This window comes from Lissotriton vulgaris, chromosome 1_1, assembly GCF_964263255.1.
Source record: "Lissotriton vulgaris chromosome 1_1, aLisVul1.2, whole genome shotgun sequence".
Classification (NCBI taxonomy): domain Eukaryota; kingdom Metazoa; phylum Chordata; class Amphibia; order Caudata; family Salamandridae; genus Lissotriton; species Lissotriton vulgaris.
Genome location: NC_141685.1, coordinates 998,571,976 through 998,599,533, shown reverse-complemented (window position 1 = coordinate 998,599,533; position 27,558 = coordinate 998,571,976). Strand labels below are relative to the sequence as shown.

The 27,558-nt window shown below is 45.9% G+C and overlaps 1 protein-coding gene across 4 annotated transcripts in view; it reads left to right on the top strand.

Moving 5' to 3' along the window:
• The window catches only part of PKN1 (protein kinase N1), an 815,639-nt gene that overhangs the window by 397,472 nt on the left and 390,609 nt on the right, over nucleotides 1–27,558 (top strand). The gene's annotated exons all lie outside the window — the stretch shown is intronic.

Sequence of the window (27,558 nt, the reverse complement as noted above, 5' to 3'; positions counted from 1 at the left end):
GCATATGGATTGATATGATGTTGTAGGATGCCCTCTGGTTGAGATGGGGTAGGGTGATGCCTCCTAGCTGTGGGCGCTTTATGAAGGTTGTGGTAGTTGTGGGCAGCTTGGACAGGTAGATGGTTGTATTATGCCCAGTGGTTTATGTTTTGATGCATGATAACTCATGGTTAGGATAAGGATTCATCTGCACTCTTGATAAGTTGCAGTTTTTGTTTAGTGAAAAAATAAAAGATTTTGAAGGAATGCATGTATACCATGTTATTAGTGACTTGTGTCAATACAATAGGCTGATCAGGATTACGTGCTTCCAGGCATTATTCCTTGTTAATGAAATGGAAGGCCAAATGAGCATGTCACATAGTTAAAGTATTTTTGCTAAATTGCTCATCAATATTTATCCAAAATCATGTCCAATTGCATTCTGTTCTAGCTAGTCTAATTATACATATTCTCGCATTGAAAACGAGGCTGTGTGCCATCCACCAACTCATATGGGTTTGCATGATGTCCCTTATGGGGGTTGAAGTAGTGTGAACTACTGTGTTCAATTGGATTATGTGATGCTCAGTAGGAGAGATGATATTATTAGGTTATTTGAAAGACTCTGGGTTCATATGGGTTGTATGAGGCCTGCTCGCTCAGACAAGGTTGTACATGCTCCCTGGTGTTTAAACTGCCCACTGTAAGAGGTAGATTTTGTGTGATGTACATCTTGTTTTTAACCCCTTAGCTGCGGCGGCTATTCTGCCGCAGTGCTAAGGGGGAGAGGGGGGCCGCGGCGCTCCCGTGCTCATGACGGAACCGCTCCGTCACGAGCCTCGGGTGGGCTGTGCTTGTGACGGTTCCGTCACGGCCCCGCCCGCCCAATAGAACCCTCAGCGCAGGTGCAGAATTCACACCGCGCAGGTGCGGCGAGCGGGCTGTGACGGAACCGTTCCGTCACCAGCACAGCCCACCCAAGGCTTGTGACGGAACGGTTCCGTCACGAGCAGGCAAGGGGTTACATTTAAGGTGTGTTTAATATCAGTGCTTTGACAAAGGCTTGGGTGATGACCTCTGAGAGATACTGGGTTTTATAGTAAAAAGAACAATTGATGGACAGAATGCAGAACAGTGTCATACATTCACCCCAGTACAGAGATCTGGGCCTAAATCCATAGTTTTTTTGCTCCCCATGCCAATCCAGTTTGAATCCAGCCATATGCAAATCAGTCTAGACCCTGTGCCCAGTGGGAACAGTCCAGCCTGAACTGCCAAGCCAGTTCCTCCCTGGACTGGAAGCAAGCATCCTAGGACCGCTGTCAGGGTTTCACCGCTCATCAGCCAGGATAGCTTGACTCCAGTGGCATGGAGAGCACGGAACCCATGTCAGGGCATATCCATCCCACTCAGGTGACAAATCCAAAAAGAACAATTGCTGGACAGAATGCAGAACAATGTCATACATTCACCCCAGTACAGAGATCTGGGACAAAATCCATCGTTTTTCTGCTCCCCATGCCAATCCAGTTTGAACCCAGCCATATGCAAATCAGTCTAGACCCTGTGCCTAATGGGAACAGTCAAGCCCGAACTGTTCGGTCTGGACTGTTCCCTTAGGTACAGGGTCAAGACTGATTGGCATATGTCAGGGCCCAAACTAGGGTGGCGTAGTGGGCAAAAGAACAATGGATTTAAACCAGATCTCTTGACTGAGGGGGAATGTTTGAATCAGTCAGCATTCCGTCCATCATTTGTTGAAGTTGCACTTTTTGCCCTAAGCGGGACGGGAATGCCCAGAAGTGGGTCCCTTGCTTTCTGTGCCACTGAGTTCAAGCTAGCCTGGCTGATGAAGGGTGACATACCCTGAAACCAGTCCCAGGATGCTTGTTTCTGGTACGGGGAAGACCTGGCTTGGCTGTTAGTTCTCGACTGATCCCATGAGGCACAGAGTCAAGACTGATTTGCAAATGGCTGGTTCCAAACTGGGGTGGTTTAGTGGGCAAAATGTAAATGTAAATTGATACTTGTATAGCGCACTACTCACCCGCAAGGGTCTCGAGGCGCTTGTAGGAATACCGCTGTGGAACCCATCCTGGCTTTCCCTGTGAGGCGTCCACTCCTGGGCACCCCCAAGGTGGAGGCCAGGCATCCTTAGCGTTGTGGGGGCCGTTGTGGAGATTAAGCAAGCTATTGCCCAGAGTTGCAGAGTGGGACTCCATGATTGGAATAGGCACAGAGGCGAGAATGATCAGGTCCGTGGAATTTTTGAGCCCAAGACCCGCAGAGGCAGGGAATTGAACCCTGGTTCCGGGCTAGACCTCTGCATCAGGGTCTGCCGCTCTAATCATTGAGCCACACTTCTCAAATAACAATGGATTTAACCCAGATCTCTTGACTGGGGGAGAATGTTTGAATCATTCAGCATTCCGTCCATCATTTGTTGTAGTTATGGGTTTTATAGTAGTCCTATATCTACTTGAGATGTGTGCTGACTAGTTCTGGAGAAGTTCTGTTGAGCACTTTGTGTGATGGTGTTTTGTATGATGACCACTGCTTCATGTAGAGTTTTATAATAAACATTGGTTTATGTGGGGTTGTGTGATGCTCACTAGGAGTTGTAGCATGCCAACTGGTTCATGTGGTTAGTAAGTAGAGGATTTTGATTTTGAAGGCATTTCACTTTCTTTCTCGGACTGTAGGATGTCCCGTACTGTTCTCACATAATGTTGTCTCGCGTATCAGACACAGCTCCTCTCTAGGTTTTCTCAAATATTAGAGATTACTTTTTTTTGTGTTGAAAATTGGGGGTGTACATCGCCTTCCTTCTGGATTAGAGAAGGCGTTTAATTTTCAGATTGTAGGTGCCCTTAGTTTTTGAGATTGGAAGTGGGTCTCATGTTAAGGCATCATCCAGCAGTCCCTCCATATCAAATAACTGAGAATTACTTGTTCAAGGGTGGAAGTGTGTAAAAAGTGTCTCTAAAAAGTTCAGTCTCTATAAAAACCTTGGACCGTTCCATGCCGTGCCTGCATGAGCAACACTGATCATCCATGCTACACTAGTCACCGCCCCCTATTCCTTCATCTTTTAAGCAGGATTTGGTGGCTGGCTTTCTCACAGTTTCTCCCTTTTTGCGAATTACTGTGGTTCTTTGCTGACTATGCTTCCTGAAAGGAAGGGTAGTACTATTTTGTATTCCAGTTTGCTAAAATAAAAAAAATAACAAAGACTTACTTTCCTGTACTGTGCGTGCTATTTACAATGTGCTTCAGCTGAACATGGGATGTGATAAGCAGAAGGTGGCGACTAACCCACACAAAGCCTATGTTTGGTGCCTGAGGGGCTTGCATCTTGTGAGTATATTTGTTTCCTCTAATGACATTAATTTGAGGTAACTGAGGAGCCATCCCTTGATGAGGTGCAGCATGAGAACTTTAAGAAAGGTGACCTTAAACTTAAGGCCCAAAAATCAAACTTAATGTATGTACGGCTCCAGAACCTTCCAGAACCTATTCCATTACATTTGTTCCAAAACCGCTCATCCGTCCAATACCATAAGACATTCTATTGCCATAAAGTGTAACAAGTTCCCTTGAGACATCACTAAAAAAACTGGTAAGGGCACGTCTTCAACAAAAAATGCAGTATTTCTACCTGAAAGCAATAACACCTAGAACTGTCACTAGAGTCAAACTGTAATAGACCATAACCCCATCAGTTGGTACCCTGACATTCTCCAAACCTACTCTGTCAAAAGCAATTTTCCCCTGTTCGAGCAAGAATAGCCAAATCGCCACAATTCTGAAAATGTGCAACCATGACCCCAATCTCCTCACCAGATTCAGAACTATCTCAAACAAGATGTGGACAAGGCACAGAGAGATGGGTTTACTTCCAAATAGTTGGTATACTACATCAACAAAGTACATCTGGCTGAATACCAAGGTGATGTTCAAGCCAGATAAAGTGCCAAAACGGCATTTTTAAAAATACTAGAGATTTGCACTACTTATTGGGCAGTGGGTACCCCTGCCTGCCTGTTATCCCAGTACTTTATGTAGTCTTCGTTACAAATTATCAGTCTAGCAAAATCCTAAACCTGGAGCTGGGCTTGGACTTTGTGGACAAGTCTTGAGCGGAATCACCTTTTGGTCATCAACTTGTAAAGATTAGTGAATACAGCTTTGACAAGGCAACTGTGTTTCTGGGTGTATCCTGAGCTCTATATTGGCTTCCACTATTTTCAGTCTGTAGCTTGAGCCTCAGATCTTGGTATTTGAGTGAGACATTGGTGCCAATTCCCCAGAACGCAGAGGGCCTTCCGTTTCAGCTCAAAACAACTTCCATTCATAATTAAATATATATTTTATTGATTTCACAGGATGAAAGAAAAATATGATTTGCACATTATACATTTTCTCACATCTCGAGGATGTGTGCGATGGTCTTGGGGCGAATCACATAGTACACTGTTACATCACATTTTATACTATAGCAGGATTATATCACAATCATTTCAGCCGTTTTAGCATTGAGAAAAGAGAAAATAAAAGGGGGGTGGGGTGGGGTTACTAAACTCGGAGGTGTGTAATGTGCGTTGTGGTGGATGCGTGTCGATTCGTTGGGGGCTCGGAGGTGACATCGTAGGCTGCCTATGGTTGCTCTACTAGTTCGGGGAGGGTGGTGTGTCGTCATCGGGTGGTGCGTTTTATGGGCGGGGTGGGGGGGGGGAGGGTCCCACCTTGTCCGTCAGGTGGGAATGTCGTCGGTAGGTCCAACAGTGGCACAGTCTGGCGCTTCGTGTTCACCCTCGTGATCTCTTCTGGGGGTGGTGTCGTTCGTGAGAGCTCCTGGCGTCTGGCATTCTCTATGGAAGGAGGTTAATGTTTCGTCCCAGAGCGTCGCAATGGGGAACTGTCTCAGTCCTGCCGTCTCCTCATTGTGAAGGGAGATGCTTTCTGCCCTTGCCCAGTTGTCTAGGGAGGTGCGCCAGTGTTCTGTCAGGGGCGGTTCTGCGCGCTTCTAGTGTTTGGTGATCAGCCTCTTGGCCGTAAGGAGGCCTAGGTCCCAAAAACGGGAGGGGACTTTATTATGCTTGGTTCTTCGGTAGAGGCCTAATAGGCATGCCTCCCATGTGTGCGGTATCGGCATGGCTGTGCTCCGCTCGAGCAATGGCAACACTGACCGCCAGTATGTTTGGATCTGTGGACACTGCCACAGCATGTGTAGCAGGTCCGTCCCCTCCAGCGTGCATCTCTGGCAACCTGCCGCGGCTCCCAGGAAGTATTGGTTGATTTTATCTGGTGAGAGGTATGCTCTGTGTAATATGTAGAACTGGATCTGTTTGAAGCGTGCGTTGCGGGGGATGTTTTTGGGGCTCGCCAGTACCACCTCCCATTCCTTGTCCGTCCAGGCTTTCCCTCTGTCAACTGCCCACTTATCTCGCAATGGTTGTAAGGTAGGCTGTGTGTGTTAACAGCGCTTGGGTCAACCAGTGTACCACGTGTGAGCCATTTCCCATGGCGTGAAGACATTGTAGTAGCTGGTGTGTGGGAGGTTCCTCAGTGATGTTTCCCCATCGTTGTGTGAATGCTTTTATTATGGCGGCGTGTTGTAAGAACTGTCCCGCTGGTAGTCCTGTGTCGTTGGTAAGGGTCGCGAAAGGTATCAGGGCGCCATCGGCATATAAATCTGCCATGGTGTCTACTCCCGAGCGTGTCCAATGTTCCAGTGCCGCTTCTGTGACCACGGTTGTGGTCTTGGGGGTGCCTAGGAGTGGGAGCGCTGGGGCATATGGTTTAATAGCTTTAGTGAGTCGCAGACTCCTGGTATAGCATTTTATGGCCACTGCTACATGTAGTTGGGTTTGTTTCCTTGCTTTTGTCAGTGGGTGGAATAATGAGTGTATCTGTAAGGGGGACAGTGTATCTACTGCCGTGGCTATGTCCTCCTGGTTCCTGCCAGAGAGCCAAGCCGCCACCCATTGTAGTTGTGCCGCCAGGTAATAAAGCTCCAGGTTTGGTACTGCAAGGCCTCCATCACTGACGGGTGTATATAATTTTTTCAGCGCTACTCTGGGCCTTCCTGCGTTCCAGATCAGATCTCTGATCATGGTTTCTAGTTCCCTGAAGATGCGGACTGGTACGTACACCGGAATGTTGGCAAAGTAATATAGGAGTCTGGGTAGGACAATCATTTTCGTCAATGTCACTCTGCTTGGCACATTGAGTGGGAGAGTCTTCCAAAAGGCGACTTGGGATCTTATGGACGTGATGGAGCGTGTCAGGCTACCATCCAGGATATCCGGGGGAGTTCTATAGATATATATTCCTAAGTATTTGAACGTGGTTTGGTGCCATAAAACAACTTCCATTCATGATTTACCCCACAGCCTACACTTCAAGCATGGAAGTCTGACAATGTTTTATATTTGAATTTATTGAAAACAAACTTTCACAAATAGAAGCAATGTCACCCCACCGATTGATGAACTCAAGTTGGACAGATGTGCTTGATCACTCTAAGTAAGAAAGAGTGTTAGGATCCACCCTCAATACCACACAGTCTCTTTCCTCCACACATTAATAGAATTACCATGTCTGTCATTTTTCCTGTACACATCCTCCATGTGCACAAATGAAAGTCACAGCCCATGAACTAGCAAATCTCCCACCTCAGTTTTGGCAACAGAATTGTTTGACAGCCTCATTTGCCCCCATTAAAGAAGTCTTCCATTCAGTGGTCAGAATTCTGTCAACCACCCAAAAACCTGGTAACATCCAAGAACTAGCCTGGGTGACCTCTGAAGTGAGGATTACGTTGAAGATCTTGTGTTTTGCTTATAAAATTATCAATTTAAATCAATATCCTTTTTTAGTAACCTTGTCGAACATCTCAGGTGGTTTGAGGTCTCTAGAGCTGAACTCTGTGTATGTCTTGAAACTTCTAAGTTTAAGACCTCCCAGGCCTTAACAAAAAACAAAACAATTCTTCTGAGCGTCAGTGACTTCCTTTTGGAATTCCCTCCCATCAGACGTAAGAACTGAACCCTCACTTCTGTAATTCATGAAATTAATACAAGTTCAATAAAGTCTTTATTTCAATTATTCATCATAAAAGACAAAATCATCCACATTTAAAACAAATACTCCACCACATAACATCTTAACTTAAAATGCATCGTATAAATGAAAAGATGTTGATCACAGTTGCAGCTCCAATTCATCAAAAATTAATAAATAAACATATGTACATATTAAAACAGGATCTTAAAGGATAAACATTTGATATATAAAAACAACAATGCAAATTAATACAAACCCACCACTTCCATATATCTGAATAAAAACATCTCCAGCTAAACTCAGAGGTTTCTCACACAGTCATCTGTCCCAGTGTGTCTACTGTGTTTTCAATGTTACCTTTTTTATTATCTCCTCAGCTTTTTGTAGTGCACACAATTCCCACGTGGGGCATGAGCACCCACGTAAAACTGTTAAATCAGTAATTAGCAGTACTAGACATATCTATTCTTGGTAAGAGAGTCTTTCCACAATTAGTATTTCCAGCTTCACCTACCTGGGAATATCTCTAAAAGAGAAGTTCAGATTTGCAACCTATAGAGTCCTATGGCACTGGTCAGCCTTTTCAACCCAGACCTAATATGAAAGTTACTCAACGGAATGATTTGCCTTGGAACACCTCTAACCAGGCTCAAGGCATCCCGATGGTGATAAGCCTCACATAGCCAAATATCCTAAAAAGATGAATAAACTTTTGGCCAAATTCTGGATTTTAAATGTTCCTTTCGACTCGTTTCAGGTTCCCGATATCAGTGTAATGGTAATGGAGGTTACTTGAGATTAGAGGTGATTTTCAGGATTAATAATGCTGAAAACTCCGCCCTTGCTTCTAGGTCACTTTACATTCACCACAAACAGGTTTAGAACCAGGATTCTAAAGCGGCACCAATTTCGTTCCTTCAGTCTTGAAATTTCCCATTACTGGAAGTTGGCGGGGTGGGTGTCTCTACTTATGGTGCGCCCCATGTAAGAGTTGGTGTATATTTTAGACTCATCTTGATTCTTTCTTCTGCTACCGGAATATTTATTTGATACCCCCACTTTGAGAAGACCCTATTCCTTCAGTTCACATTTCTCCTCAGGATTTGGATTCCTTTCTACATTTGACATAAAGCTCCCAAACCTTTAATCAGATTACTTGTCATCTTACCTCCAATATTATTCAAGGTTGCTCTTTGTTTCTGCTAGTGTTAAGGTAGCCATGTGTGCAGCTTTTTACGTATATCACAATACAGTATGGCACCCTTACCAAATTGCTAAGTGTGCCTGTGCTTTTTAGGAGGGACATTGAAACTTCATTAATTGCTTCAAGGAAATACCAAGAAATTTAGTCTCAATATGGAGCTAATTTCTTTGGCAAGATGTGTCGTAGACCTTGTTCTTGTTCGTTACTTAAAGATTATAAATATCTTTAGCACCATAGTCAGTCTGTTCTGTATTTATAACAGTCTGCCCTGTCTTTCCACCCAAAAAGAAAAGGTGAACACAGACACAGTCTCTCTAGACACTGATTTTTTTAATAAGCGCTACTGCATCATACTAGGTCTTTTCACTCTATTACATCTGAGGTAATGAAAGCCTTGAACCTGCTTCGGCATACAGAACATACTACTTCTGTAATCAGGATTAGCTCTCAGATTCTGTGAAAACGTTACTCCATCATGTAATCTTTGATGGAACAGTCCATTGCCATTTAATCATTCAGAGCGGTCCACATCAATTTCTTTGGATGTTAAGTACAAAACACCAAACCTCTGCTGTACAACTATATGTTCTTTAAAATCATTCAATAAAAACATTTTTTTAAGAAAAACAAAACTCTTAAAGTGGACCGATTTATGTTTACGGGAAGCTTGCCCGTTCGTTCAGGTGTGGTTACCTTATAAAAGCTTAGGCACCACCATTACTATAAAGTGAGGATAAAATAACATCAAAGACCCCATACACCTCAGATACATGCACACACCTAATCATTGTGCAGTGGGTAGCTCTACCTCTATCTCAGTATCTTTAGTATATCCAGTGGACAGTCTCAATCTCCAGACCACATTGAAATCATTCAAACAGTGTAAATAATAAACCTGAAGTTTGTAATTTGTTGTAAAACAAGTACTACAGCATTTACTCTAGGGCTTGATTGATAAACAACCATACAAAGTATTTTGTAACTTTACGTTAATGTCTAAAGGAGAATTATGGGTTAGAAGGAAAAAAATATCCAACTTGCATATTATCCTAGCCCAGTCTCTTAGCACAACTGTCGAGACTGTAGAATATAGCGTACTGTTCAGGATAACCCTTGCTCAGAGTTGCAGCCTACTCAAGCACGTCAGATTTTCTGTAAGACATGCAGAAACCGGTTCTATTAATAATCAAAAGGTCTTGGGTGTGTTTCCTGTTTTCTTGTACCCAAAATACCAGTGCTTTCATTCCAATATTACAACCTTATGACCAGAATCAGCTTCTCTTAAGGTTATGTTCTCCTCAGGGACTGGGTGCTGCCTGTTGCTGCCCATTATGTGTACATCCACATTCCAATCAAGAAATAGTATTATCAGTTTTTGTGATTTTGCATTGGAGATCAGCACTATCAATATTGTTTGGGTATAAATTCACCTCCTGAGTTGTTAAATGAGGGTTTCTGAATGGTGACGGCCCATTGCCATCTACTTCCTCTATTTTAACCACTCCAAAGCTGCCGCATATTCCCGTCCTGTGCTGCATTTCTCAAAATCCTATTGTTTGTGACAGGTCAACTCGTCATAAGCACAGGGCAGGTAAAACCCATGACAAGTTGACCTTGTCACAAACATGGAAGTGGTTAATAACTTGCATTACATCTCTGTCTTCGAGAATATGTCCTGAGAACCTGACCTAGTTTGCATCACTTTTCCATCTGGGATTTTCCATAATCGAGAAAAGGTCTTGCCTGAGGTATCCCATTGATTTCAGGCTACTGGAGAGTTTATGGACCTGCTGGTCCAATCATCCTGTTGCTTCCATAGGTTTGTTTAAAAGAAGTGTCGGCCTGATGGCTCCCTGCATTTATATATTGTTCTATTGGTTTTGTCAGTACTCCACATATTTTACTATTTCACCTAGGTCACAAGTAGGTTCAATCGGAAGAGCTACAATCAAAGAAGATTGTGATCCCCAGCCTTGCGTTGGAGACTCTTCACTAGTGAACTCAACAAGATGATGGACGGAATACTGAATCAAACAATCACCCCCAGTCACAAAACTGGATTTAATCCATTGTTCTCTTTCTCACTATGCCCCCCAGTGTGGACCCAGCCATAAGCAAATCAGTCTTGACCTTGATCTTCATGGCAACAGTCCAGCCTGAACTGCCAGGCAGGTCCTCCCAGGACCGGAAACAAGCATCCTGGGACTGGTTTTGGGGTATTACCCCTCATCCACCAGGCTCGCTTGAATCCAGAGGCGCAGTGAGCAAGGGACCCATGTCTGGGCATACCCTTGCCACTTAGGGCGAACATAGCAACCACAACAAAGTGATGGACGGAGTGCTGACATTTTTCAACCACTCACCCCCAGTCACAGATCTGGGTTTAATCCATTGTTCTTTTTTTCACTATGCCATCCCCAGTCCAGCCCAAACTGCCAGGGTGTGTCCTTCCTGGACCAGAAACAAGCATCCTTGGAACTGTTTTGGGGTAATACCCCTCATCAGCCAGGCTAGCTTGAATCCAGTGGCACATTGAGTAAGAGACATGTGTCGGGACACTTTGTTATTACTTTGTTATTACAGAAGGGGGTCGCAGACACTTGTGCAGCCCCTTCTGTAATACAGATGGCGCTGGTGCATATGTAGTGCCAGTGTGATCATGAGAGGACGCCCCTTAAATTGCATGGGGACGTGGCCCCTATCAAACAGGGGACTCTCTGCCCGCCCCATATTATGGACATGGGCGCAGAGGCTAACATGCCTTTAGAAGGCACATTGAAAGGGCGCTACAAAAAGGTGACGCACTTTCAGTGGACCTCCTAAAGGCAGCCCTCTGAAGGATGGCTCAGTGAAGGATTCGCTCATCCTGCGAATACAGGTTCTAAAGAATACACATTTGCACTTTGAACAGGTTCTAAAGAATACACATTTGCACTTTGACCGACTGAACTCGATTGAGCAGCCTGACGTGTAATTCGCCAGCAGGGCAAATACAGTTTTTGTGTCATGACGCAATCGCTCTCATCACAGGTGCAATCAAGAGACGCACTTCCTGGTATCGTTTTGAACTTTGACGATTTTCATACGCAGGTAATTGGCTGCCGAAAGGAGGCATCAAGCATGGTTTCTGTTTGGCAGAAGTCAGTTGAACCCACCGAACGCCGAGCACCCCCCCCCCCCCCCCCCCCCCCCCGCTCCCACCACCGGGCACTCAACTCGGGCAGACCTCCATGCCTCACCATCTACAAATGTCACCAGCCGCCCCTGCTGACGTTTCTTTACTCTGTTGCGAACATCCCAAGATGAGAAGTTGTGTGTTCTTGTAGACAGCTTGTCTGATATAATGGTACAATGCCAAGGTGTTGCTCAAAACACAAAGCTTGTATTCTCTACTAATGACATTGACATGGGATGCAAGTACAAATTACTTTTTCCCGGGCTGGCAGATTCCTACAATATTTAGATCATGCTGTAAACCTTTAGGGAGTGTACATAAAAAGGATTTTAGATAATTTGAGATGTTGTTCTGACTAGATCTCAAATTCAGTAATATTCTGATGGCTGTCCATCAAATGAATAAGAGATCAATTCGATGAATACTGTAACCAATGACAGTTTATCTAGTGAAATGCTTTTCTATATTGTTTTGTGTATGAATGTCTGTATATTTTTCACATTGAGTGTGTGATGAAAATTCTGTGTTCTATTTAAAGTACAATTGTTGATGAGTGTAGACTAGGCATGTTTCCTACTCCATCACTGGATTTTTCACAAGTTACCATGCCTGAAACACTCACCTTCATAGAGTTGGGTATGCTGAGAAACCTGAAAACACTGTCGCTTTATAAGCTCAAAGAGAAAGTCCTAAACTTCAGACAGTCTGTCTGCTTCCATCACTCTGAAAATCACTCCCTATAGAGGTCACCATGACTCAGGGTTTCAACAAAATACCATGCTCTGTCTTGTTCTACTAGGGGATTTTCTGATTTTGCTCCATATTTTCATCTCTGCTGGCACTTTTCTTTCAGGGATTGCTGCCTTCAGACTTTGATGTCTTAGTACTTAGTAGTAATATCCAAAGGAAGCCCACTTCGGGGCCTACAACTTATGTATGTGGAAGGAGTGCATTTACTGCATCTACCCTAATCCTAATTCAAAAGACTACACAATTTGCAGGATCTTGTCTGCAAAAACCTGGGATGATCAAAAAGGTCATCTTGTAGGTCGAAGCCTACTGTTTGAAGAGACATATTGGGGAAATGCTGAAAGGAATCCATTCTGCCTAGTTCTTACCATTGGTTTTTTGTCTGTGACTCACTTTCTTTCTGTTTATTGACTCTATATATTTAAGCTTTGCTAGCATGTCTTTTTCCCTCATGTGGAGCTTAGTTTCTTTGTCTCCTCTAAGAGTACTCTTATTTCAGGAACCTTTTTTTCTCTTTTCCTGAAGCATTCCATGAGAGTGCATGTTTTATCCAGCTGTCTCTTATATGCTTCTCTGGCCCACCCCCTGATATATTGTTAAAACACAACACCTGCAGCAGATGTGGTATATCTGTCTGCACTACATCTACAGCAGAGATGGTGCACGTTTCCAGACAACATATTTAGAAGATGTGGTGCATTTGTCACATAGCAATTATGGGAAAGGTAGTGCACTGACCGAAGAAACCTGTCCTCAACAAAGTGCAGCGGAGATGATGCACCTACCCACAAAGTACGTGCACAGAGGTGGTACATCTGTTCACACAGCTTCTGCAGCAGATATGGTACAGACTTTACCTCTACAGCACCTATAAAGTCTATACATTGGTGCACTTTGCAACTACAGCAGTGGTGAAACATGTCTTCGCAGCACCTACAAAAGAAGTGGTAAATATGCTCACACCCCACCACAATGATTGTTTCTGGTCTAGGGAGGATCTGGCTTGGCAGTTTGGGCTGGACTGTTCCCATGAGGAGCAGGGTCACGATTTATTATCCAGTTTTAGGGGTATCTTTCATAGATTCACATGCCTGAATCATTCCCCGTTGTCGGGGTGGGAGTCCCCGGTACATAAAAAGAGTAATGTCATAAAGACATATACATAATAATAGGCCAGAGGCCTCTCATTAGTAACATATCCATGTCTTTTTGTAAAAAGGACCAAACTTTGTCCAAGACCCAATCAGATATCACCACCCTCTAGAACCTTCCTTGAAGGAGCCCTAGTTACTCAGATTTTCTACCGCACGTTGTGCTAAGGGAGTCTGCACTGAGCTCTGCTCAGCTTCTTTGTATTTCTGGTTTTTTTCCACATATTTTTCTCAGAATTGTCTTTCTGTGAGGGCTTTTCAGTTTAGCAATGGCTGAAACTCCAAAAAAGGGGCTTTTTAGATCTTGTGCCTCTTGTGGCAAGAAGAGGCTTCATGTAGATGACAGGCATGAGGACTGCCTTTAATGTCTCTACCCTGACCATTCAGCAAAGGATTGTAAAGTATGCCACACTTTTTCAGCCCAAACTCTCAAAGACAGAGAGGGCGGCCTGCGGATATGGCTTCAGACTTAAGGACAAGGATCAGGCAGTCTCTTCAGGTGAGAGTGAGTGTTCCATTAGGAGTATACACTCTTCTCCCAAAAGGCCTAGAACGTCATCCCCAGGACTATCTTTGCAGCCTCCTCAAAAGAAGACGCCCGAGTCTTCAGAGGTTCGTTCTAAGGCCATGACTGTGAAGGTTTCTCTTCAAGATCCTACCTTCAAGAAACCATTTGTGATGTCTTCAGCTCTGCCTGTGATAACGTCGACAGTCACTATCTGCACGTCGATGGCGTCATCTTTAACATCAACGTCGATGACTACTACATCCTCGTCGTCGACGGGTAGGTCTGTTCCATCTATTATTGTTATCAAAAGTCGTCGACGCCACCGTCGACAAGCGCCTCATCGTCGACGAAGTCATAATCGTTATCGTCGACGAAATCCTCTTCGTCGATGAAATCTCACCATCTTCGACGAAATCGTCATCGACGGTAAAGGCTCCGTCGACGTCGACAACTTCATCGTCGACGAGACCATCGTCGTCGACACCAGTGTCGACGAAGCCGTCGGCAGGCACGTCGACACCAGCGTCGACGAAGCAACCGTCGTCGACGACATCGTCATCGAAGAAGACACCGTCAACGACGGGATCTAGTTTGATCGTCGATGTTCCCCCATCGACGACCACTCCGTCGACGGGCTCGACGACGGTTAGAGTCGCCTCCCTTGAAGTATACTTATACGCACTACCACGCGTACTCTCACGCTGGAATTGACCTCTCCGAGCAGGGTCCATCCATTCCCACCTGCTCATCTTCTGGATACTGAGGACTCTGATGAGGGCTCTATGTTCCAACCAGCGACCAGCCCATCTGAACTACACGTAAAACTACATGAAAGTTCAGATTGTGAGGATCAAGAACAGGATGAAGTGGAGTACCAGGAGTAATTCCAGCCTCCTCCGCCTCCTACACAGCCGATGGTGTGTCTTCCAGCCTCCATAGTGACAGATCTGCAGTTTCTGATTGCGGACTACAAGCAAAGGTTTCCGTTCACTCCTACGCCTCCACCAGTTGTGTCACCGCCACCTAGGCCTCGGCCTCCTCCTCTAGTTCTTCAACCAGATCCGGTTCCTTCGTGTCCTCCGCCATCCTCTGATGAGAAAGACGAAGAAGAGGAGCAACAACAGGAGGAAGGGGAGCTCCAAGACACACAAGACTAATGGGATGACTACGTGATTCCAGGTCCAGCATCCCCTGTACAGGCACAAGCGGATTCACCCCGGAAGACATTGGGGGATTCCACAATATACTAGAAAGGGCGGCGTTATGATTCAAACTCCAGGTAACGTCGACACAACAGGATTGCTTCCTTTATGATTTTAAGGAGCCATTCAAAAAGACTGTACGGTCCATTCCAATCATTGATTACATCTGGGAACAAGGGGAGAAAATAATGCAAAACCCTTCATATTTGCCTCCAGTACTGCCCAGACTGGACAAAAAATATAAAGCTCCGGACACGGCTCCAGCTTGCCTTACTGGTCATCCAAAGCCGGACTCAGTCATCACCCAGGCAGCGCAGCGCAAGTAAAAAAATCCATCGGCTGCGTTGACTGCGCCGCCAGATAAGGAAGGCCGAAAACTAGACAACATAGGAAAGCGGTTTCGTTCATGTCGGCTCTAACAGTGCGTGCAGCAAACTCTTTAGCACTGTTAGGACGCTTCAACTGTCAAATGTGGGCTGATATCGCTCCATATTTGGATTCGCTTCCAGAAGAGCAGAAAGAAGAGGCGAAAAATATTCTCCTTTAAGGCGAGCGTTCCGCTTCGGAGATGATTGATGTGGCGAATGGATATCGCATCCACGGGGTTCCGTCAGCTGGCAGGAGCTGCAGTCCTGAGGCGCCAAGGTTGGCTTAAAGCAACATCTTTTTGGCCTGAAGGTCAGACCAAGGTATTGGACATTCCGTATGACGGTCAACTTCTTTTTGGGCAACACATCGATGAGATACTCAGGGTATCAAAAAATATACTGATTCCGCAAAGGCTCTAGGTACCCTCCAATACAAAAATCCTTCCTTTCGGTGCTCCAGAGGAAGAGGTCAATCCTCTAGAGGTGACTATCAGGGATACAAATCCACGAACAGCTCAAATCAGCAGTACAAACCCCAGTATCAACAAAGACAGCAGCAAAACCAGTTGTCCTACAACAAGTCTTCCTTTCGCGGGCGAGGAGGGAAGAAGGACACAGCCAGAAGGCAATGACTTCTCTCTACCGCACGTCTCCATTTCCTCTCCACCTTGCAAAGTTGGCGGGAGAATTTCATCCTTCCTTCGCAATTGGCAACAAATTACAACGGATAGGTGGGTCCTCCAACTTGTTCAATATGGACACTCTCTGGTGTTCGTGGAAACTCCTCAAAAGCCGCCAATACCAATGCTGCACAAAAATCTGCATCTGCTGCAATTGGAACTCTCCCTCATGCTCAAAAAAGGAGCGATAGAAAGTGTCCCCTGGAATCAGAAAGGCAAGGGATTCTACTTCCGATTCTTCTTAATTCGAAAGAAGGAGAAACAAGCATTTACAATGCAATAGGTCTGGCATTAGGAAAGTTTGAGCTATTGGTATTGTAAATTACAAATTTTTTATGTATGTGTTGGTTTTGAAAATAGCAAAATTATAGCTTAGTCATTTACAATGCCAATAGTTTTAACTTTCGCAAATGTGACACCTATAGCATTTGTAATACAATATTTGTTGTATTTACATGACTTAGTTGTATTGACATTACAAATAACAATGGATTTTAATTTTTTAAAATAATTTATACTTAAATAACATTTATTGTAATTTATAATGGCAATAGCTTAAACTTTTGTAAATAACTTTAGTGAAGATTATGTTCAGTGTTTTTATTGTGACGAAAATCCAAGAACAGAAGTGAAATATTAACATCTTTTTGTGACATTTGTAATGAAGCTTTAAACATTGAGAGAACATATTTGAACCAGTTGTTGTTGAATGGTTGCACAGATTGATGCTGTGGTGGCGCTGAGTGATGTTGTGGTGGCGACGAGTGATGCTGTGGTAGCGCATAGTGATCTTGTGGTGCCCCTGAGTGATGCTGTGATGGTGCTCAGTAATGTTGTGGTGCCCCTGAGTTATGCTGTGGTGGTGCTCAGTGATGTTGTGGTGATGCGATAGATAGATGGAGTGAGGGCGATAGATAGATAGAGTGAGGGCGATAGATAGATGGAGTGAGGGCGATAGATAGATGGAGTGAGGGCGATAGATAGATGGAGTGAGGGCGATAGATAGATGGAGTGAGGGCGATAGATAGATGGAGTGAGGGCGATAGATAGATGGAGTGAGGGCGATAGATTGATGGAGTGAGGGCGATAGATTGATGGAGTGAGGGCGATAGATTGATGGAGTGAGGGCGATAGATTGATGGAGTGAGGGCGATAGATTGATGGAGTGAGGGCGATAGATTGATGGAGTGAGGGCGATAGATTGATGGAGTGAGGGCGATAGATTGATGGAGTGAGGGCGATAGATTGATGGAGTGAGGGCGATAGATTGATGGAGTGAGGGCGATAGATTGATGGAGTGAGGGCGATAGATAGAGTGAGGGCGATAGATAGAGTGAGGGCGATAGATAGAGTGAGGGCGATAGAGAGAGTGAGGGCGATAGAGAGAGTGAGGGCGATAGAGAGAGTGAGGGCGATAGAGAGAGTGAGGGCGATAGAGAGAGTGAGGGCGATAGAGAGAGTGAGGGCGATAGAGAGAGTGAGGGCGATAGAGAGAGTGAGGGCGATAGAGAGAGTGAGGGCGATAGAGAGAGTGAGGGCGATAGAGAGAGTGAGGGCGATAGAGAGAGTGAGGGCGATAGAGAGAGTGAGGGCGATAGAGAGAGTGAGGGCGATAGAGAGAGTGAGGGCGATAGAGAGAGTGAGGGCGATAGAGAGAGTGAGGGCGATAGAGAGTGAGGGCGATAGAGAGAGTGAGGGCGATAGAGAGAGTGAGGGCGATAGAGAGAGTGAGGGCGATAGAGAGAGTGAGGGCGATAGAGAGAGTGAGGGCGATAGAGAGAGTGAGGGCGCGATAGTGAGAGTGAGGGCGCGATAGTGAGAGCGATAGTGAGAGAGAGAGAGAGAGCGATAGTGAGAGAGAGAGGGCGATAGTGAGAGAGAGAGAGAGCGATAGTGAGAGAGAGAGAGAGCGATAGAGCACAATAGATAGATAGAGAGAGAGAGAGAGAGCGAGCGCGATAGAGAGAGAGAGAGAGAGAGAGAGAGCGCGAGAGAGAGAGAGAGAGAGAGCGCGATAGAGAGAGAGAGAGAGAGCGCGATAGAGAGAGAGAGAGAGAGAGCGATAGAGAGAGAGAGAGAGAGAGCGATAGAGAGAGAGAGCGAGAGAGAGAGAGAGAGCGAGAGAGAGAGAGAGAGAGAGAGCGATAGAGAGAGAGAGAGAGAGCGATAGAGAGAGAGAGAGAGAGAGAGAGCGATAGTGAGAGAGCGATAGTGAGAGAGCGATAGTGAGAGAGAGCGATAGTGAGAGAGAGAGAGCGATAGAGAGAGAGAGAGCGATAGTGAGAGAGAGAGAGCGATAGAGAGAGAGAGAGAGCGATAGAGAGAGAGAGAGCGATAGAGAGAGAGAGAGCGATAGAGAGAGAGAGAGCGATAGAGAGAGAGAGAGCGATAGAGAGAGAGAGAGAGCGATAGAGAGAGAGAGAGAGCGATAGAGAGAGAGAGAGCGATAGAGAGAGAGAGAGAGCGATAGTGAGAGAGAGAGAGCGATAGAGAGAGAGAGATAGAGAGAGAGAGCGATAGAGAGAGAGAGAGCGATAGAGAGAGAGAGAGAGCGATAGAGAGAGAGAGAGCGATAGAGAGAGAGAGAGCGATAGAGAGAGAGAGAGCGATAGAGAGAGAGCGATAGAGAGCGAGCGATAGAGAGCGAGCGATAGAGAGAGCGATAGAGAGCGATAGAGAGCGAGAGAGAGAGAGAGATAGAGAGAGATAGAGAGCGATAGAGAGTGATAGAGAGAGAGAGAGAGAGAGCGATAGTGAGAGAGAGAGCGATAGTGAGAGAGAGAGCGATAGTGAGAGAGAGAGAGAGCGATAGTGAGAGAGAGAGAGAGCGATAGAGAGAGAGAGAGAGAGCGATAGAGAGAGAGAGAGAGAGCGCGATAGATAGGGAGAGAGAGAGCGATAGAGCACAATAGATAGATAGATAGAGAGAGAGAGAGCGCGATAGAGACAGAGCAATAGAGAAAGAGCACAATAGATAGAGAGAGAGCGCGATAGATAGGGAGAGAGAGCGAGAGAAAGAGCGCAATAGCATGCCTTGGTTTGAAGAACAACCATGATAATTTGTAACCGTTTGAAAAGTCGGAGTGATGCCATGCTAACCCTGGCTGATGTTGGATGTTTCTTTATTTGAGGTGAAATTGAAGAATGCCACAAAAGTTTGCAATTTTATTTATTTTTAAAATTTCTGAGACTTTCTTCATCGATGCACTTATCAGCCTGCAATATTGGCCTAGTTATGGGGACACATCAAAGTCTGAAAATTGACTTGTCTCTGATAGGTTGGAGTTTTCCGTTCTTTTAATTCCACTTCCTCTGAACCTCAAGAGCATGCTGCATCTTGCTGCAGTAATCATTTCTAAGCGAAACCAGCATTGACAAAGTGTATAGGTCTCGTCTTTCCTTTGGCACAGAATGCTTCTTGCAAATGATGTTTAACATCCACCAAAAAGAAGAAAAAAAATGTATCAATATGCGCACAAACCCGTTTGCGAAATGATGCTACTGGCGCTTCTGTCAATCAATGTCCGATACTACTGAATGACACAGGCTCCATTTTATTTAGCAATCCAAGACGGCGAATAGCTGCTTGGCATGGTAAACAAGGAAGACAGAGCAGCGGGAGTAGAGAAGGGAAGCAGGGTAGTTCATGAGGAGGATGAGAAAGGGAAGGGTGCGGTGGGTGAGTAGCTTGGGGGGGTGGGGTGAAGGGAACAAGGAGAGGGAGACAGCGGGGAAGGTAGAAGGGGCTGCAGTGGAAATTAGAAGGGGATGGCGTGGAATGCTCAGTGGGTCGAAGCATCCAGTCTTTGGGGTTGCTCGAAGCTAGCCCTCAGTATGCACCAGCACCCTGCCCACCAGTCCCCTGTTGCTGCCTACAGAGCTGCGAGGCACTGTCTGGTGGAGGGGGCGTGGGTGCCATATGCCCTGGAGTAGAGGCACAAGATGCCATGTTCCCTAGCATAGAGGCAGAGGGTGCCATGCGTCTTTGCACAATACCTCGTGTTGACATGGCAATGTGGCAGACATCCCCTAAGCCCTACTGCCCCTCACACTGGCACAGAGATAGATTGGCCTGGCACCGTGACAACAATGCATAGCTCTAGGTCACACAACGGCTTGACTGCAGACACATGAGAGCGTCATGAATGCTGCTGAAAAAGGCCCCTTTCTTGCCGCTGGCTGCACGTTGCATGGGCCTGCCAGGTGGCAGAATCTATGCTGGCATCGGTGGAAGGCTGCTGTCATACTGGAAGCCCCAGACAGAGGCCTCTAGGTTAGGCCTGCAGCACTCTGGGGAGGTGGAAACACAAGAGCCAGCGTGAGGTTGAAAGAGGGCTAGAGTGAATGGGGCTCCCGGTGGGAGGGGAGAGAAAGTGATTACAATGTGGGGGTGGTAGAGTATCTTTGAGAAGAACGAGGGAGATAAAATTAGAAACGACTACTACAGAGACCATCATCAAATGAATGTGAGGAAAACAAGCATCAGAAAGGTGGACAGTTAACCTTTGCAAATTCGTTTTTGTTAAAATCTAAAGTGTGCTACAGCTGATGAATTACATGGTTTTATCAGGCTGATTTATCAGGCTTTATTATGCGAGAAACACAGCTGCATTAAAATGGCATAATTCCAGTGCCCCTTGACCTATGCAGCGGAAATGCATTTCTCTTGGTTTTACGGTTTAAACTACACGACATCAGATAAACCATTCAAAAGCAGTGCAGCTCAAACAGAAACTAGTAAGGGGGCTGTGCACGGCTCTACTCTCGGAACGGCTGCTGCAATGGCTCTTCCCACTACTGCACCCGGTTGGGCGGGGATTCTGGAATCGCTGCACTGCCGCCATGCAGGGTACTATTAAAGCCCTTATCTCGCTGGGTATTTATTTACATGAAAGGGATGTGGCTGAAGTCATAGACCTAAAGGAAGCACTCAAACTAGTTTTACGTTCCTTTAAAAGACACAGAACTGCAGATTGTATCTTTAAATCACGTAAACGCTATGAGTAAACCTCGTTCCTGTTCCAGATATTAAAATAGTGAGCTGCTGTGTGGGGGCTGTGACTGACATTCTATTAATGCTTATACGGCGGTTTGTTACACTTTCCTGGTTTCTAACACAGGGCATATCTCCTGACATGTGGCCATGTTCGAACCAGGCAAATAGTTTGCAAGTCATAATCTTTTCTACAATGCGTCGATCTTAATTTCACATGGAGCGTTGTGCTGATAACATAAAGTCCGTGCACGGTTGAAGTTGGGCTGGGGCTAAAAGGTAGCTGCTTGATTACACTGAATCGGGAATCGCACAATTGAAAGCGAGGCTGGAGCTAACAAGTTGTGATTGTAAGAAGGGACAGAGAGGAGGAAAGGTGGGAGGGAACACGGCCTGGGGGAAGCTGGCTGGGGAGGGGGAGGAGAAATGCAAGTAAAGGGTGTGCGCAGGGAGAGAGAGGGGAGGTGCTGGAGCTGGGGAACAGATGGCCGTGAAAGTTTATGGCCCAAAAGTGCGTGCCTGTGGCCACGTGAACTCGAAGAAAACCGCACGAAAAAACCCGTGGTTTCACGAGTATTTTGAGCACTTGAATTCTCGCCATTTCCCATTCCTTCGGAATGGAAAAGGCGAGACCTAAAAATGGTGACCTATATTGTACTTAAGAGACCTCAACCAATACCTCAAAAAACAGTCATTCCGTATGGTGTCCATCCAGGAGGTGCTGCAACTCCTCAATGCGAACGACTTCATGGTGTCTTTAGACCTTCAAGACTCATACTTTCATATACCAATCCACAGGAACCACAAGCAATTCCTCAGGTTCGCGGTGGCGGGCAAGCACTACCAGTTTCGGGTATTGCCTTTTGGCCTGAAGTCGGCACCACGCAGTTTTACCAAATGTCTCTCTCCAGTGGCAGCGTACCTCCGCCAACAACATCACCAGGTCTTCCCGTACTTAGACGACTGGCTCGTCAAGGCACCTACTTTAGCAGGCGTGACCAAGTCCTCCAACGCCTGTCTTCAGCTCTTCAACGGTCTGGGACTTACTCTCAACGAGGAGAAATCCATCCTTCAGCCGTCCTAGTGTCTCACTTTCCTAGGAGCTGTCCTAGATACTACTCGGAGAAAGGCTTTCCCTTCACAGGAACGTCAATTGAAATTAAGGACCTTGGCCGCCTGGATTCAATCCAAAAAGTCCATCACGGTGCGCCTGTACAAATCCTTGTTAGGGATGATGTCCTCGAACATCCTGTTGGTTCCACACTGCTGCCTTCGTATGAGTCCACTTCAGGAGGCGCTATCCTCTCAGTGGATTCAATGCACGGGATCTTTCGACGTCGTAATCCGGATAACTCCTACCATTGTCCATGCTCTGAACTGGTGGCTTCACCCACAGAATCTGAAGCAGGGTCTTTCGTTCATACTTCCAGTTTCGCCACATGTGATAACTACAGATGCGTCTTTGGAAGGATGGGGTGCGTTCCTTCAGGAACTTCAAATTAACGGGCAGTGGTCCCTTGCAGAGAAGCAACTGCACATAAACCTCCTCGAGTTAAGGGCAGTCTACCTGACATTAAGAGCGTTCCTGCCCAGGATCAAAGGTTCCCCAGTGCTTGTAAGAACAGACAACACCACCATAATGCACTATCTAAACAAACAAGGGGGAACTCGCTCTCTGACTTTGTCTCAAGAATCTCAACTGATTTGGAAATGGCTACTTCCACACAACATTTTCCTTCGGGCAGAGAACGTCCCAGGGACGGACAATGTCCTGGCGGACTCTCTGAGCAGACAACGCTCGGTGTGCCACGAGTGGGAGCTGGATCAACAACTTCTCAGCTCTGTATACGCCCGATGGGGCAGGCCTCACCTGGATCTGTTTGCGACACAGCACAACGCAAAATGCCAACATTACGCAAGCTGGCATCCCCAGAAGGGATCTCTAGGGAATGCATTTTCAATCGCATGGTGCAACACCTTTGCTTACGCATTTCCTCCATTTCCCAGGGTCCTCCGGAAACTGAAGGCAGAGCATTGCACCCTAACCTTGATAGCCCCAACGTGGCCGCGCCAACACTGGTTCACAGAGCTTCATCTCCTGTCGCTGGAACCGCCGATTCTATTCAAGTCTTGCCCAACTCTCCTCACAATGAACCAGGGGCAAGTCCAGGATCTGGATCCAGCATCTCTCAGATTATCGGCTTGGCTCCTGAGTTCAGAGAGTTTCAGAACCTAGACCTTCCTCAAGAATGCAGGGCAGTCTTAGCCCGGGCTCGGGCCGACAGTACTAACAAGACGTATTCTCTAAAATGGAAAAGGTTCTGTGTATGGTGTAAAGCAAACAAGATACACCCCTTTTCATCAACACCTGCGCAAATTCTACCTTACCTGCTCCATTTGGCGCACTCAGGATTGGCCCATGCTTCTATTAAAGTCCACCTGGCGGCCATATCTCGGTTCAGGCGTTCGTCATCTGGTACTTCCCTCTGGTCCAATAGACTGGTTAAGCAATTTCTGAAAGGCCTGTTCAGGACGTTCCCTCCGGTGAGAGCTTTACCGCCCACCTGGCAGCTAAACATTGTGCTTGCTCAACTGATGAAACACCCCTTTGAGCCAATACACAGAGCCGACATCAAATACCTGTCTTGGAAAACCGCTCTCTTACTAGCGCTCACATCAGCAAGGCGTGTATCTGAGCTGCAAGTCTTCTCTATTCAGATTCCTTTCCTGCAGTTCAAACAGGACAGAGTTATTTTACGGACCAATCCTAAATTCATCCCGAAGGTTCCGTCTAATTTTCACCTAAATTAACCTATAGTCTTGCGGACTTTCTTCCCAAATCCACTTTCCGCAGCAGAGCGGTCTCTCCACTCTTTAGACCTCAAACGTTGTTTGAAGTTCTACATCCATAGAACAGAACAGTTTCGGAAATCCAACCAGCTTTTTGTTGCCTACAGCAGGCCCAGAAAGGGTCTTCCATTAACTAAGCAGAGCATTTCTCGTTGGATCTCTTCAGCCATTACTTTCTGCCATCAACAGGCAGGTCATCCTCTGCATTCTAAAGTTCGGGCTCATTCCACCAGAGCTGTCTCCACTTCAATGGCGCTCTTTGCAGGAGTGACCATTATCGACATATGCAGAGCGGCGACATGGAAGACACCACATACATTCACCAAGCACTACTGCTTGGATACTGAACTTATGAAAGATGCAGCAGTAGGACAAGCTGTGCTCCGTCATCTATTTCACTAGAGGTGAGCCTTCTCTCTTTCATCCCAACTGTCTACTCGCACATTTCTCTTTTCTATGGTATTTTGGTACTTGTTATATTTCACCATTGGTATTTTAATATCGAGTGATTTTGCTTGTTGTACCATACGAAATGTGCTGGTGATTGCTTGCTACTCTGATTCAGGCATGTGAATCTATGAAAGATACCCCTAATACTGGATAAGAAATGCGTTACTTACCTGTAACTGCAGTTATCCAGTATTGGTATCTTTCATAGATTCACATGCAACCCACCCACCTCCCCTGGAAGGGCTCACCTTGGTTCTCTCAGTAGATACTACTTAGCACTGTGCTTACGAAAATCTGAGGGACTAGGGCTCCTTCCAGGAAGGTTCTAGAGGGTGGTGATATCTGATTGGCACTTGGCCAAAGTTTGCTCTTTTTTACAAAAGGACATGAATATGTTACTAATGAGAGGCCTATAGCCTATTACTATGTATATGTCTTTATGACATTACTCTTTTTATGTACCGGGGACTCCCACCCCGACGACGGGGAATGATTCAGGCTTGTGAACCTATAAAAGATACCAATACTGGATAACTGCAGTTACCGGTAAGTAACGCATTTTTTCCCCTAGGGGAAGATCACAGGGATGGTTAACCTGCTGGGCAAGGCAAACCGAGGGGATAACAGTTGATGAGGTTTATCTAGATAGCCCAGATATCCTGGCCATTAGAGTTAGATATACAAGAGGTCTAGATGTACTCTTGTTTAATGTTTATGTTAGGGGCCAACCGGGTGGTAGGAGTTCTCAGACTATTGCAGCCCTTGAGACGTTTTTATTTGAAGGTGCACTTAATGCAAATGTAATTATTGCAGGATATTTTAATACCTGCTTTGAGCCCCTGGACACCGAAGATGGCAGGCTTGGTGATGAGGTGGATGCGATCTGGGGTGTGCCACAGTTTGACCTCCAGCCCATTAACAAATGGACCAAGGCAGCCCTCCAGGTTAAAGGAATGTGCCTGGAACGGGGTCTCAGGGCAGTTAACGGTAGGACAACGTCCGATGTCATGGGTGCGGTGACTTTTGATAATGGGCATTCTAAAAGCCTCATGGACTATATTCTAGTGAATGTGGAGATTTGGCCCTTAGTTTTAGATATGAAAGTCAAATGTCGCCCCGAAAGCGATCATAACCCCCTGGTCCTTACTCTGAATGACAGGAGTTACTGCGGCACGCCTTATACGGAGGGGGACACCTGCCCTGACCAAGTAATTCTGGCAAACGATTTGAGAAGGGTCCAATGGGCTAATGTGGCCCTCGACGAAAGGAAGGTGTCAGAGATCAGGGCACTAGTTTCAGGGTCGCTAAGGAAACTTGAGAAATGTGGTTCACAAGAGGTCCTTAACGTTAAACTAGCTGGGATCCATAATGAGCTCTTTATTGGGCTGAAAAGTTTTTTTTTTAATACCAAGCCAGGCAGGAAGGGTATTAAGCTAAAACCAAACTCATGGTATAATGACTCGTGAAGGCTTGCACATAAAGCTTTAGTGGTAGCTATCAAATCAAGGAATCACCCCAATATCCAACAGTCTACAAAATTTTATAAATCTACCTTAAGAAAGGCAAAGAGAGACTGGGATGAGGGGCGTTGGCAGGACCCGCTACTAGCATGCAAAGGTAGGAACATGACCCAGTTTTGGGACTTAATAAAATGGGGAAATGGGCAGAGGTCCATCATCCCAAACAATAATGTGAAACCACAGCAGTGGGGTGCCTTTTTTGGAGCCCAATTCCAGAAGGGCAAGGAAAGCGACGCCCTGCCCTGCATATTACTTCAGATGTGCCCCTGCTATTTAGCACTAAAGAGGTCAAGGCAGTCTTGAAGATCATCCAAAGTGGTAAGGCACCTGGGTCTAATTGCATTCCAGCTGATCATTTTAAGCAGGACCCCGACCTCTGGATTCCATATATTACGAACTTAATTAATTCATTAGCAGGGGGAGCCCCAATACCCGCATCTTGGTTCGGTGCGGAAATCATCCCGATTTATAAGAAGGGTGATCGTTCCGTACCGGCCAATAAGCCTTATCAATGCACTGCAAAAAACTGTAGCACGAGTCCTACTGGGTAGGATCCAGTGTTGGATGTCTGAAGCGAATATCCTTTCCCCATTACAGGCAGGGTTTTGGGCCCATATGGGGACTTTGGATCAAGCCTTTAGATTTGTACTGCTCTATTGGAAGGAGGTCCTGTTGGGAAGGGGTATGATCTTTGCTGCTTTTCTGGACCTAAAATCCGCGTTTGATTTAGTTCCAAGATCTAAACTGTGGGATGTTCTACTAGGATTGGGGATGCCCAAGGAATTGGTTTCTTTTGTGGTAAGACTCCACAATTCCAATTACGCTCCGGTCCGTTGGGGGAAACCGGGGGAGGTCACTGAGAAATTCACAGTGAGAAAGGGCGTCCGTCAAGGGTGCGTGCTGGCTCCCACCCTATTTTCACTATTTATAAATGGGGTGGTGCAGTATTTCGATAATTACCCTACGGACGCGCCTATGCTAGCTGGCCAAAGGGTGCCCCTGCTCATGTTCGCAGACGATACTTTGATTCTATCTAAGACGAGACAGGGGCTACAGCTAGCTCTGTCTCGTTTTGAAGAGTTCTGCTGCGATCATGAACTTGTGATCAATGCAGAGAAGACCAAATTTATGGTACTTCATGGGACCAGGCCTGTCACATCAAGAGTTTTCATGAGCGGAAAACTCTTGTAGCAGACCAATGTCTTTACCTACCTGGGGGTTACCTTTGGTGAAAAATTGAGTTGGTCTCCCCAATTGAAGCTACTTGCGTTGAAACACTCTATTAGCGGGAGCATTGACAAAGGAACACAGGCAGTCACAGACCAAGCCTATAGCCCCCGTTGTTAAAATGTACTCCGCGAAAATCATTCCAACAATTTTATATGGTGCTGAGATTTGGGGATCTAGTAACCTAACCTATCTAGAATTAGCCCAGAACAAATTTTTGAGATCAATTGTGGGCCTCCCCAAATCTACCCCGCGCGTCCCCCTCCTGTTAGACCTTGGCTGCCATGCAATTGAGGATATTGCACGGTTTAGGATGTTAGCTTTCTGGAGAAGGCTCTGGATTACTCCAGAATTACATTTCTTTGCAAGGGGCCTGATTGAAGTAAGAGAACTGGATTGTTCGAACAAGATTCCATGGTTAACTAGTATT